The sequence below is a fragment of the Apus apus genome, chromosome 1, assembly GCF_020740795.1.
Source record: "Apus apus isolate bApuApu2 chromosome 1, bApuApu2.pri.cur, whole genome shotgun sequence".
Taxonomy (NCBI): Eukaryota; Metazoa; Chordata; class Aves; order Apodiformes; family Apodidae; genus Apus; species Apus apus.
The window spans coordinates 115,128,565-115,143,162 of NC_067282.1; the positions used below are offsets into that span (position 1 = coordinate 115,128,565).

A 14,598-nucleotide genomic window follows, 5' to 3' on the forward strand; every position below is an offset into this window, starting at 1 on the left:
AGGGAATGCAATTTGTGTTTACCTATATAAGGAAACCTGTTAGACTTAAACGAGCTCGGCAGGGCTGCCTGCGAGAGAGAGCGAGAGAGAGCGAGAGAGGGAGAGAGGGAGAGGGGCGAGCCCGGCTGGGTGGGACGGAGGGAGGGCGGGCGCGGGGCCGGACGGAGCGCAGCCCCCGGCTCCAGCAGCTCAGCGCCCGCCCGGCAAGGAGCGTCCCCCGCTCCTCTGCAGCTTCCAGAGGAAAAAAGAAAAGCTGTCAGAGCGGAAAAAAATGGAGAAGCAGGTATGTCAGGTAGCTGGAGGGTGGCGGTGTAAGCGAACGGAGAGACTCGGAGCGAGACTTGTTCCTACAACTGTTGTTCCCTCCTAAAATGGCTTGCGCGGTTTATGAGGGCTGCCGGGCTGAAACGTGTTTCTGGGGCAAAGCAGCAGCAGCAGCTGCGAGAACAAGTCCCTTAACTTCTCTGACATTCCGAGCGCCTCTAATTCGGATGCACCTTCTTTTTACCGGAGAGGTTCCCAAACTTTCTCTTATCTCTGATGGAACACAGATGTGAGCTGAGACTAGAAATAAGGCTGAGATGCTTCGGCTGGCTGAAGCTCTGCAAATGCACAGTGTTATGGTCCTATCGTGTCTGGGAAAAGAAGTCCTTGATTATTTTTTTTTTTTAATTTATATATATCTATATATTTTTGTAACTGTAAAACGTACATTTTGTAAAAGGTGCACTCCTTGAGCATTTCCAGGGTTTTGGGGCACTTGATTTCGATGTGTGTGAAAACGGCTCAGTCAGTATAGCTGGAATGTGTTTGCTGGAATAGAGGGAGTTTCTGCAGCAATGAAGATTTTGCAGTGAGTTAACGAATAAGTTGCAGGTACTGTTCAAGGAAATGTAAGCAAGACTTGTTCTTCTACAGTAGGGATTACCTGAGTTCAGAACGAGGGTATGTGTTTCTTAAGAGGTATTTGCATATTCTGATAGCCTTTACAACAGGTTCCAGGTAAAATCCTCACAGAGAGACTGATTGTTGCTTGAAGATTTTGGTCAGGACATAATGAAAAGTAAATTTGAAAACTTAATTCAAGTAGTAATTCTAGTTGGAAGAATAGTGCTGTGCAGTCCTTTAGGACAGTCGCTTTTAAGCATCAGTGTGTTAGTTTTGGAAGTTCATTCAAGTTTTATGCAGCAATAGTATAAAAGGTAGGAGTGGGGAAATAGTTGATTTCAGTTGATTTCTCTGAGAAATACCTTCTAAGAAAAAAAAAAAAAAGAGTAGAGAACTACTTAGAGACAGGTGGAGTTAATTTTCAGAATAATTTTGGTTTTCTGATCTTAGCAACTGATAGGCATATGATTGCTTTTCACTGATTTTCATTGTTAACCATATTTATGTGGGCACATGAATGTGAATGCAATAGTAATGGGAGCTATAGCTACATCTGTAATGTAAATACCTTTCTATGACTAGAGGATTTAGAAGTGTACAATGAAGATGGTTTTTGTTTAAAAACCCTCTTCCTTCTAAATATGTGTAAATTTTCTGAATGAATGTCTACTTGAAATGAATAATATGGTATTACCTGGTTTAAATTAATTAAGAGTAAGGAACTGTCAGAATTAAAATTAACTTGTGTTGATACAGATTCTCATTCATTTATGTATGTAAGACTTCTCTAAACTCCTCACTTCAAATGCTTGGTGAGGTACTAACAGGAGTGACACAGAACAGCCGCAGTAGTTTTGATGGAGAATGTTACAGGACCATCAATGTTGCAAAGTAGATAGCAAGTTCCCAATCATTGCTTCAGCACTGATGGTAGTAGGTTCATTGTCATGAAACATCTTTGGTCTTGGAGGAAGTCACCACAGCTAAGCAAGTGGGGCTGGTGATTCAGAACTGCAGATTTCACTTGTCTTGCTTCTAATCCTGGTGGTTTTGCAAATAACCTTTATCATTGTGAATTGAGTGGGAGCACAGAGGAAAGCACTTTTAGCAGGGTGTCAGTAATCAAAGTGAGAACTTAAAGGGCAGGAGAAGACTCCAGGGGAAACAAGCTTTTAAATCACCTTTTCTTGAGTCTCTACAGTAAATTGCATAGCCCTCATCAGTTTAGTGGGTAGCTATGCTGCAATCATTAATGGTCCTTTGATTTCCCAGAGCAAAGTGAGGTAGAGACCCAGTTCAAAGCTTACACGGCAGATTCTGGATTGACATGAGTTTATTCTGTCCCAGGATCTGAGCAGCCATCTATGTGACCATGTTAGTGTGGGGCTGGTCCTGGCTGCAGGTCTGCCCCTAGGCCAGCTTTGTGGTTGTGGCTCTTCCAGGGAGACAAGAGTTGGTGTGGGGTCTTATTCCTTTTGGCCACAGTGTGTCCCTTTTGCCCTTCTCCATCACCCACAGCATATATAATGGTGTGACTGCAGAATCTGCAGCATCACAGTAGGGCCTACCTAAAACCAGTATCTGCTCTGGGTTTTTCACCTCTGCTTGGTCTGTGATGTTGAATGAGTTTCCATTGGCCTGGATGCACAAAAATGAAAGTATTTTCAGACCAGGGTATGTGGCTGGAAGTTATAGCTTGAGGAAATTTTATTCTTGTTTACAGTGAAAAAAGAATTGCCAAGTAGATAAAGCAGTTTACGGTGTGAGTTAGACCTTGTGTATTATCTCAATTCACAAAAATTCTAGTAGCTATGGCAGATTATGCAATGCCCATTCTCCTGCCTGACCTTCTGCAAACTAGCCTCCTACCCTAGATGCTGGTGTCCAATCCATGTTAATAAGTGATGTGTTTCATTCACTGATTAAAAATAGAGCTGGCCTTCATTGTGACTCTGTTTAAATATTAAGTTTTCATTCATTCAAGGATTCTTTGAAATCAGTTTCAAAAATAGAGCTCTGTTTAAAGTACAGTAATGGTATTGGATTGTATCATATATTTTGGAAATGAATGTGTTTAACTTAGATGAAAGCACTGAGCACAGAAAGTCTGTGCATACACCTATGGTACCTCCTTTAGTTAAGTAACTGAAACAAGCCTGAAGAGAAACAGAAATACTTGACTTCGACAGACTGAAGTTTAATGCATGATTGAATTGGAATTTTTGTCTGTATGTCAGAAATGAGAAGAAACAAATTACATACAGGTATGGCAAAGGCTTCGATTACTTGAACCAAAATACTCTTTTGTCTCCCTGTTGTATTACTGTTGGGTTAAATTAATAAGAACTAATACTTATTTGTCACTTTTAAGTCAGAGTGCTTGATGTATTTAGCATATAGTATACTAATTTTTTCTGTAGAAATGAAAGAACATCCTAAATATCCTTGTTATTTTTCATATTTAATAACCTAGTCATATTACAATCAAAATTGTTTTTGTATATTTATTTGACTTGGGACTATCAACTCATATTTACTTTCATTTTCTGATTTGTGTATAATAAGAGGTTGAGTGCACTTACACGTTGGTAAGAGTCAGTTGGGCAAGTCATGCTTTTTCTGATATCTCTTTTTCAATAAAAAAAAGAGCCTAGGCTTTCAAAGGTGTAACTGGAGACCTTGAAATAATAAAAGAACATGCTGTACTAGTTGCATGTTCCCTTTAGGGTTTTGTTAAAGGCTTTACCATTCCATTAGTCTATCATTTTGTAGTGTAAGCATTTTATATGGCATGTGTGATTTCATTGCCCTTAAGTGACCTTGGTAAATTCCTTATTTCCCCTGAAGCACATGCCTAATTGAAAATTGCCATCTGCAGTTGCACAGCTCTAAGCAAGAGCTCTTTAGAATAATGCCAGAAGGAGATGGGTGTCCAGAGAGTGGGGCAAGAGCACTTCTTCTGTAGCATTCATGGTATTGCATGAGGCTAAATTTTTGTTTTGGAGATGTATGGTAAGGAATTACAGGAAGGGCATCTGAATCTGTCTGCCCACTTCATCTGCCTAATGCTGCTAACCAGAGATCATGTGATCCATAAAAAGTATATGTTGCTTCATACATTTTTCTCAATTTAACTTGTGTGTCCCTCTTGTTCCACCCTTGGGTAAATTTATCTGGAGTCTACAGTTAAAAATATAATTCCAAATCTGGGCTATGCTTTCTAATTCATCTGTTGTCCTTGCTCCACAGAGCCTCACTTGGCTCTCCTGTACCACTGGGTTTGAGAATATAGTTATCATGATCACAGTCTGCAACCACAAGTGAAAAATGAGACATTGTGTTCCCTGCTAGAAGCCTCTAGCCCAGCCTTGCATTACAGCTCCTGTGAGCATGTCTGCTTCAAGAGTTTTGCAGCTGAAGGAGGCAAAAAGCTGGACAGTGTAAAGCTGAGGAATGACAAGACATAAAGGACAATAAACTTGGCCCTGGATTACAAAATAAATTCTACAGTGTCTGTACATGTATTCACAAATGTGTAATGTAATTGGTTAGGCTGAGAAAAATGCAAATATTTTAATTAAAGAAAAGCTGAGAAATGTAAAGCATGAAAAGTCTTTGATGAAGATATGAAACTAGTTTTATCATGCCTATTTGTATGTTTATTCAGTCTGAAAATGTTCAGAAAACCACTGAAAATTAAGCCCCCAAAATTCTCTGATCCTGTGCTCTCACAAGGAGTCTAATTTATGAAAACTTATCATTTGAATTTATTTGTTTCTGTATTAATTCCAAGTTATATTTCAAAACTCTGTATCAGAGTTAGGGCTTTGCAATACATGCTACTTTGAGACTCATAGAGAACAGTATTGAAAATATGCAACATATGCTAGGATCTGAGTTTTCCAGCTGCTTACAATGTATTTCCCTGCTGTTTTGGTGGTTTTGTTTTTATTTTTTCATTAAAAATATTAATACTAAATCTAGTTTTTGATGGTGTAGTAAGCAATTAAGGGAATTCATAAACACTTCTTGGTAAATTTAGTGTGGTTCCATATTTTAATTTACTTGTGTTAAATGTGTTATTTGTTCAGCAAAACATTTAAGAACATACTTGAGGCTGAAAGTCTGTACATAAACAGATATATGTTTCCCAATATATCTGTATCAGGGATTGTAACACGTTCCATTTCATATGCGCCTACTTTCTCTGCTGATTTTTTTTTTTTTTTTTTTTTAGTTAGAAGTTACTGTTCTCATGTGACTGTGTGCACAGAGGCTGAAACAACTGGCATTTGCTTTTAAGTAAATCAGTTAACACCCATAGGATTTTCCATGAACAAATCAGCATCTTCCTTTTACAGATTTCTGTAAAATGCCTTTGAGGGATGGGTGTTTAGTTACACTTTTCATTTTTCCTTTGGTACTTTCACTCAATGGCAGTTTTGGTATTGGTGCTCTCTATGTCAGACTTCAGGAGATAGCATAAAAAGAAAAAAAAAGTAGTTGTTTTTATTGGATTTCAGTATACTAAGTTCAGCTTCATTTAGGATTTGGTGACGGTCACATTCAGTGGTATGAATGAAATGACATCTTGACGCTTGATGCATTGTTTCAGTCCTGACAGGCTGAGAGCGCTGGTGTTGGCAGAGCACTGCATTACAGAGCACTCAGGGTATCAGCTTGGAGGTGTCATGACTTGTACCCCATCTTCCTCCAGTGATGCATGCTGCTGAGTCTCTAACAATTCTGTTTTGTTGCTGCTTAGCCTGGAAAATTTCACATAAAAACTCAGATCAGGCCTCCTGAGGTGGATTTTTAGGGGCACATTTAATTTCACTAGATATTAAACAATGGTAGTGTTCCTGCTAGGGTAATTATGTAGAATGAGCTGCTGTTTTACTCTACCTTTCTTATCTTTGTTGTCTCCTTCACAAGAAATTCCACCCTGTTTTAGCTGAGGAGTTTAGGCATTAGCAGTTAATTATGAATTCTTACCTTAAGGATTGTAATCTATCCCAGGGTGGTTTGGGATAGCCTATTGGTAGTGGGCTCAGAGTTATGCAGCTGAGCTTAACACTCCAGTGGGCAATTCTGGCTAAGTTACACTTTGCCTTTGATACATTGCCATACCACCACCATTAGTGCATTGCTTAGACTGCAAACATCTGTTTGCTTTTATTGCACATGTGTTGCTTAAGATGGTCTGCTTTTACATGATGTAAATCACTGGACTCAACCAGCGAGTATGATTAGTTTACCAAATAAACCTTAAATTGTGTCAGTAAAATGTCTGTCCTGTGGGATGACATATCTGACAGACACAGAAGAGAAAACTGACAAGTTAATGTCTGGACTCACCTATATTTCATATTTTAGTGGATTTTTTTAATGGTTCGAAGAGAGTCATGCAAATGTCAGTACAGAAGAAAAGACTGGAGTGAAACTGGCATGCATCCATATATCATACAATGATGATGGGAACAGAGAAATGCACTTGATGTTAGAAAACAGAAAGCTGAAATATCTTTATCCTTCCTTCTACAATTTCACTGTATTCATGGCATGAAATAGAGCAAACACTTGGAAGAAAAAACATTATTTTTTTTTATATTACTATGTAGTGTATAGTGCTCTCTTGAATGGAAAAGGTCTCCGGATTTTGAAATAAATTTAGATGTTGATCTCAGCAACTTTTTGGCAGTACCCAGTAGGTACATTGATGTTTCAGAGACCTAATACCTTTGTTCCAATGTGTACCATTTCACATTGCTGGTACGTACAACAGGATTGGTTTAATTAATTAAAATTAACTCAGTGAAAATTACTTAGTTTTCAGCTCTAAAATTAACATGCAAGTGAAGTTTTTAGTTCTTATGTTTCTGTTCCATAGAGTTCAATTTGAATATTTTATCTACATCACATGCAAACCAAAGAAACGGAACATGAGGAGAAAATGCAAGATAACCATTGAGAAAAGCCATCAGCTGAGCAGGCTTTTAGTCACCCACAGACATTTCAAAGTTTTGGGGTATGCAGACTGCTGTAATAAAAATTAAAACAAAAAGCTCTCTCTAGAAAGGGCTTACAAAACTGAAATGTTTAATTAATGGAGTCAGTGTCATCTGCCAAGTTTCCAGTATATCACCCAGGCTGAGGGAGCTAGAACTAAATTTGAAGATAGTTTGACTAGGTGGTAAGCTAGTCTGAAATCAAGAAGGTATAAAGGAACCAAAAGAAGCATAAGTTGCTACAGTCAGAGAAGAAATAATTTATCTGTAGAAAACGGGGAAATTCAGTCAGCAGGAGTATCTGTCAGCTGCTGCAAATTAGAAAATGAACATAAACTACTGATGTGACAAAGTTAAGATGTGAAAGCCATTCTGGAAGTCATTACTGAAGGTATTGTATACAACAGGATGAGAGGGCAATTATTTTTCTCAATCCACTGTGATAAGACCCAGCCTGAGTTTTTGATCTAGTTTTATACATGATATTTTAAGAAAGATACAAACAAATTGGAGAAATACTAATGGAAGGCAAACAAAAAAATGATAACACAAAACCATGATGTACATTGCAGGAACTGAATATGTTTTATTGAAAACCTGGATTGCCAGAGGGTCCTATACAAGCACTCTTATGAACTAATATTCTGTCCGGCTGCCTTCATCCAGAGGGCCAAGGAGGAGCTGAGCTCTTCCTGCTTCTCACTGCTGACTCCATAAGAGAAAAAAGGGTGAACACACCAGAGCTGGGGATGGCTGCTGTAACTGGGCAGCTCCTTGGTTTTACTATGAAAGTGCTACTTCCGTGAACCCAGCTTGGTGAATTAATGTCTAGAATAGAGAATAAAATGTGCTGTAATACACAGCCATGGTTTTATATATGACAGCAATTAATTGTTCTTCATCTCAGCTGAGGGTGGAACAAAAGACAATTGGCAACAATGGTGTCTTTTGTTAGATTTTTAGGAAGAACTCTACATCTACAATGGTATTTAGGCACTGGAACGGATTACTCGAAGAAGCTGTCAGATCTGCCTTTGAAGGTTTTTCACAGACTGAGCACATACATGTTGTGGATGATCTAGTTCAGCATCCCTGTGAGCAGGAAAATTACCCCAAAAAGACCTTCTCAGACCTACATTTCTGTGGTTGCTTCCTATGATGTTGGCTGTCTCCCTAGCATGGAATCTGGAATTGTTTTCCAGTCTCAGACTCCAGTGTGCCACATCCCAGTACCATAGCAACGTCTGAGCTGGGCCTGCATCTGCCCCTTATCTTCACCATATGCCTCCAGTTCCCATACTCAAACCAGGTGCTAGTAGACCAGCAAAGTGAAAGGCCTCACAAATCTGTAGGGACCTGTAGGACCTGTAGGGGAGAACAGGCTCAGCCTAAGACCAGTGTTATGTCCACGGTGTACAAGAGAGTGGATGCCCACTGCTGCCCTCATTGTTCATTCTAATACTATGGACACATTACTTTGGAATTTGGGAACTTTGAACGGCCCCTTTGCTTTTAGCTTCTAACCAGCTACTAGTCTCAAGAGTTGCCAAGACTCTCATTTTAACATTAGCATTTAGGAACCATAGAGAATACATATCTGAATGCAAAACATAATAAAATTATGGCAAAAGTAGGAATAGTTACACATGTGAAACCATTGATTTTTATTCTGTAAAACAGATGCCTTCCTTGATGATGTGTGGTTGGGAAGCAGCTGGAAAAGTACCTGGGGGTATTGATTGACAGTCAACTAAATATGAGCCAGCAGTGCGTGCAGGTGGCTAAGAAGGCCAATGGCATTCTGGCTTGTCTTAGGAACACTGTGGCCAGCAGGAATAGAGAGGTGATCATCCCCCTGTACTTGGCACTGGTGAGGCCTTGAATGTTGTGTTCAGTTCTGGGCTCCTCACTATAAGAAGGACATAGAAGTGCTGGAGCGTGTCCAAAAAAAGGGCAGTGAGGCTTGTGAAGGGCCTAGAGCACAAGCCCTATGAGGAATGGTTGAAGGAACTGGGGTTGTTTAGTCTGGAGAAGAGGAAGCTGAGGTGAGACCTCATTGCTCTTTGCAACTACCTGAACAGAAGCTGGAGTGAGGAGAGGGACAGCTTCTTCTCCCTGGTGACGTGCGATAGGACCAGAGGGAATGGATGCAAGCTGCGCCAGGGGAGGTTTGGGTTAGATATTAGGAAGCATTTTTTCACTGAAAGGGTAGTCAGGCATTGGAATAGATTGCCCAGGGAAGTGGTGGAGTCACCATCTCTGGAGGCATTTAAACAGCATGTGGACCTGGTGCTTAGGGACATGGTTTACTGCTGAGCTTGAGGTGTTAGGTCTAAGGCTGGACTGGATGATCTTGGAGGTCTCTTCCTGCCAGGGACATTCTGTGATTCTTATGTATAGATGATGTAATGCAGTCATAAAAGACAGAATGGCATAATCTCTGTAAATATAAAACAAGCAAGTATGTAACTACTGCAAATAAATGTGGGGAAGTTGAAAACTCCTTCATCTTAATGCAGGAGAGGAGGCACTTCTCACAAGCACTATATCCAAGTAGAAGGTGGATTGGTGAGTTACGTGACAAGATTCTCCTTGGAGAGCCAAGCATAGTGTTTGGTTTGTTGTGTAAAATGTGTTATTGATGTGCTACGGGCAACAAATTAGTGCATCTCCCATGTATACGTAGCACTGCTGAGTTACTGATTACTGTTGATCGATGCTGTACACTGTAGTGTTACACCCATTAAGTTCACTGTGAGAATACAAGGCATAGCATTCGATCAGTTAGGTCCCAAATTAAAGCCAATGACCCAAGAAAAGGAGAATGTGAGAACAGAAAAAGAACAAGGAAATGGAAGTGAGAATAATTTCTTCTACTTCGTACTTCCCATTATGTCATTCTCATGACTCAGCAGTTCTGAGATCAGTGAGACTGGATTCCTAAATGATGGTTAATTGTTAGCTCTAGGTCATAAAATGGAAAACACTGAACTGCTGACCTTCCTAAAATTAGGACATTATTTCACATAATCAGCTGTAAAAGATAGGTGAATATTTTTATTAGCAGAAAACCTTTTTTACTATCAGAAGCATCCATTTGAACCAGTCCATCTATTAGCTTGTCTGTGAATAGGGTATTTTACTCTGATAAGTAGCATGCAAAGGTGTTGCAGCAGCGATATTTGTTAGCAGAACAAACTGCTTTCTACTGCACTGCTCAAAGTCATCTCTCAGTGGCAGAGACTGAATATGCTCCTCTTCTTTCTGCAGTCAGGGGGCTGTTCTTCAGAATTGCTTTTCACACCAGTATTTAGCCTAAGTGGTGAGATGGCCACTTTGAATTTCAAAACTTTCTGGGTAAGACCATGTGGTTGATGACTGGGGATTCCATCTTGCAAAAGCAATGCCATAGTGCCTTCTGCTTATTCCTGTTTGAGAGTTACTGTCTGCCACAGTGGTCTCTGATTTAATCCAATCCTTATTCTGAGCACACAGGAAGGGAATATTGTCTCAGGCAACCAACATGTAACTGCTGGGAAATACTTGTTTCATGATGACAGTAATTACTATGGCTTTCAGTTACCATCTTTGGGATAGAAGCATATCATGTTTTATCTTCATAGGCAACATCACTATCTGACTGTCATTGCTGAGGTTTAAAGTTTTGCATCTAAAAATATTTTGAAAAAATTAAATTGAACCAGGCTACTAAAATATTTGGTAATTGTAGGCAACTGTGTAGCCATATGTCTACTCAAAACCAGCTTTTAACATTTTGCTGAGAGAAAAATACTCTTTAAAATGCTTGGACAAGCTAAATCTAAAGCTAAAATTTGTTTCAAATAAGACATTCTTCTGAGGAAGGTTCAATAATTCTCCTAGATCAGGACCATGGCAGTGCTTTTTCACGGTTTTATATTCTGAAGATAGAAGTCAAAGTAATAATCTAGGTGAAATGTCTGACAGAAGTCTCTTGTCCAGTAGTGTGCAAATATGGTACCAGTATTCAACAAAAAGTAACCTGTCCTTTCTAAAGAGCTAGGACTCTGTATTTTTCCCTACTGAAGTCAATACATACCAGATTGAGAAAGATGAGTGTTATGAATTAGGTTTTGTTCAACTTCTAGGTGTATGAAGTGCAATTATAGGCTTTGACTGCTGTGCCTTTCATAATCAATACTTCAGAGAAAGACCTACAACAACCCCTCTTCAGGAAGGTAACAGGCTGCCCTTCTGGAGTTTAGGGGATGCTTTCCTTAGTGCCAGGGTAGTTTCATTTGCTTGGGTCTTCCAAGAGTATCTGCTAGTAACTATTCTGCCAAGAGCTGAGCAAAATTCATTGTTTAAACACAGCGAGAGATGCTTTTGGTTTGGTTTACCTTTTGTTTAACTAGCTTGCCCAGGAAATGAAAGATTTGTGCTGGATACCTTTTCTAAGGAGGTGCTAGTCTGTGTTCAGTGTCTCTTAGAGAGTGCTAAGGTCACAAGGCGGCGTATCTCTGTGAACGTAAACTTGTTCCTTCCTCAGCACCTGTGCCACTGGGAGAAGGATGGTGCAAGAATCCACACTTTGTGGTCTTGTAGTGAGAGCTGTCACCAAAGTAAGGGGTACCCTGGTTTTGGGACCTTACTAGAATAATTCTTCATATGTTTTAAATTATGCATATATTGACCAAAAAAGATCCTAAAGTCAAGGACTTTTTCCTCCCCATGAAGGCTGCAAATGCTTGGGAGATGAAACAGAGGGAAAACTAAGACTAAGTCAAAATAGGTGTTCCATAGCCTTAAAAGCTCCATGTGAAGTTAGACACCTTCATTGGCTTTTGGCAGTTGCATTAATTTGGGCCTCCTGAATGACAAACAGGTGGAGACAGCAGCTAGGTTCTGAGACATATGTGCCAGCACTGAATCAGAATTGTGTTTACTCTGGACTTTCTAAAAAACTTTTTTTTTTCCAAATAAATTGCAGTCTTTTTCCATAGTTGTTTAGTATGGCCAGTCCCAAAAGAAACTGGTTTTATCTTTTACAGCTGATTCCTAGGTCTTGTGCTCAAGCCACTGTCTGTTTTTAAAACAGGGTGAACTGGGTTGAATACAGTGCTGGGAAGGTGGCAATGTTACACTTTCCTAATCAGGAGAGACTGTTCTCAGGCCGAATTCCCTTGATAATTCTTTCTGGTGATACATCAGGCTTCCTTTCTCTGAATAATCATCATTTTCTAAGCAGTAATATTAGTCTGCCACTAATTCCTATAGAAGAAATTGGTAAGTTATGAACAGGGAGCAGAGAGCCTCTTGTTCATGGCACCACAGGATTTCAAGGCTCCGAACAAAGGAATTAATAGGTTAGTCCATGGAAAGTGAAATCGTCCTCGTTTTTAAAAGCTGCAGATACATAATGAAATCTCTCTATATGTTATCAGAACTCAGTAACAAATACATTTAAAAGCTGAGGGCAGTTTTTCTATTGTTTCCTATTTTCCCTTAAAAACGGAAGGCAGATTTTCTATTGTTTCCTGTTTACCCTTTTTAATATCTGCCACTGCTTTCTCATACTCTCAGATGGGCAGAAGTTGCTTGTTTGTGTACTGCTACAACTGTAGAGTTTGTTGAGCATTTACTCCTGAAGCATGACTTCTCTGTTCTCAATTGTACTGATTTAGTTTGTCTTCTAACTTTCTGTGAAACTACTGGGAGAAAGAGGCTTTTAAGATAATGTAAAAAGAGAAAGGGTCTTGACCTTTTATGTCATGCCTTATTAGAACCCCACACTTGGTTTTGGACAAAGGATTCCAGACAGTTGGCCTCTCTCCAAAGTGAGTTGTGGCTTTGCTCTTAGAGAGAGATCCCAGGTGCAGGAGACTTGAATAACAGGGAATTTAATGTTAAGGCTGTCATTTTTTCTAAATCATGTTCTCTTTTCCCCCTGGTGTAAGATAGGTATAGTTCAAATTTAATAAAAAATTGCAATCATAAATATGCTTTCCTTGTAACTCTTCAGGTGACACTGTCATGCTGAACCCACTGTTCATGCATCTTGCAGAACATAAGACTGTTTGTTCTTCTTCCTACCCACAAAAAAGACAAAAGCATCTCTTTCTGTTTCAAGAGATACTCTTCATCATATGTTTTGCTCTAAAACTGAGTTGCAAACTAATAAACTGAAACAACAGGATCAAGACTTTCTTTTTCAGTATTGTGTAGTTTTTCCAGTGCAGTGTTTATCTGCCATTCAAAATGGTGGCTTTAAGGAATACAACTGTCTGAAAAGATTTCAAAGGCACGAAGAAGAGTAATTGTTTACAGTGTTGCATCCTTGCATGTATAATAAAGGATGTTGAATGAATATTACAGAAACACTCAAACTGCACAGATCAACACACAGAAATTAATATATGGTGTGTGACAACTTTTGGAAGAGATCTGTATCCAATTACAAGTTCCCTTTGGTTTATAAGTAACATTTAAAGTCTTCCAAGGGAAGTGGTAAAGCACTGTGTATTAAACCATTGGCAAATGAACTGTACAAAGTGTTTGAAGGCTCTTCAGAAAGCAGATCTGAGAAGACCAGGGATATGGACATGATGACATAGTGGATTTCCCATGTCTCAGTTCTGACTTGTATTTTGACAGTTGTGTAAGCCAGAAAGTGCTGTCTTGGGAGTATCAGGATGTGCCAAGTTTACAATCTTTAAAGTATAAAAGCTCCTTCCTGTGTCTCCTATTACTAGAGAATTTTCTGATTGAGCAGGTTTTTATTTGGAAATATGTATGGATTGAAGATTCAAGAGAAGTATGTGCCAGTGTGCTGTATGTACACAGCATAAGAAGTAACAAACTCTGAAATAGCAAGAGTCCCGCCAGCCAGATCACTAGTCTGGGTTATGTGAGAGACACCCAGGTCTGTCACCTTTCTTCTCTGTTTGATGTGGTGGCCAATATAGGCTTCATAGCTCATGTATGAAGAACATCTCGGCCACTTACTACAAAATGCAAATAGCCACATTTCACATTTACTGAAGCTCCTTTAAGTTTGTGCACCATAGCTCAGCATGTCATACAGACCAATCTTGGCTAATACCTCTGAGCATGACACTAAGTGTTGTATCCCAAAAGTAGCCTGAGTCTACTCAAGTAGCAAATGAAAATTAATTATTTAAATATTTCTGGTTTGTGTTATTTTATTTACTAATGTTTTCATTAATTGTTTTGGATGGAAAACATGAGCTGGTCAAGACACACTTTTTTGCAGGAATGATTAATTTTTAATACACTTCCATCATAAAAAGGCTCTTCGGTCTTGAGAGTAGCCAGTAAAATGGGGAGTATGGAGAAGTGCAGATGAGTCTGTTTTCAGGCATCTGATACAAACTCTCACAGAGTCATATGAAGGTATTGACTGAATGGGATCTTAACCCTGAATCTGTCATGTCTTGGATGGGTGGCCCAGGTCCTGGCTTTGGGCTGCTGCCAATAGTTTCTAATGTCTCATTTTGTATAAAAAGAATTTTACTTCTTTTTTTAAAAGGGTTCAGAGCACACACCTCAGATGAGTTTCATAAGCATTTTATGAGAGTCTGAAATGAGTGAGTTTTCCTTCTGTCATCTTTTCTGGTTCAGATTGCCATAAAACTGATTAGGTGTCTACCAGGTATTTCTTAAGGAAAACTGGGTTTGCCTGGTTTTAACTTTGCCAATATAA

At 39.3% G+C, this 14,598-nt stretch overlaps 1 protein-coding gene across 1 annotated transcript in view; it reads left to right on the forward strand.

Moving 5' to 3' along the window:
- Positions 1–207: 207 nt before the first annotated feature.
- The window catches only part of MID1 (midline 1), a 246,440-nt gene continuing 232,049 nt past the window's right edge, over positions 208–14,598 (forward strand). Inside the window, exon 1 of the mRNA XM_051644192.1 lies at positions 208–283. The gene's annotated coding sequence lies outside the window, so the exon portion shown is untranslated. The remainder of the gene's footprint in view (positions 284–14,598) is intronic.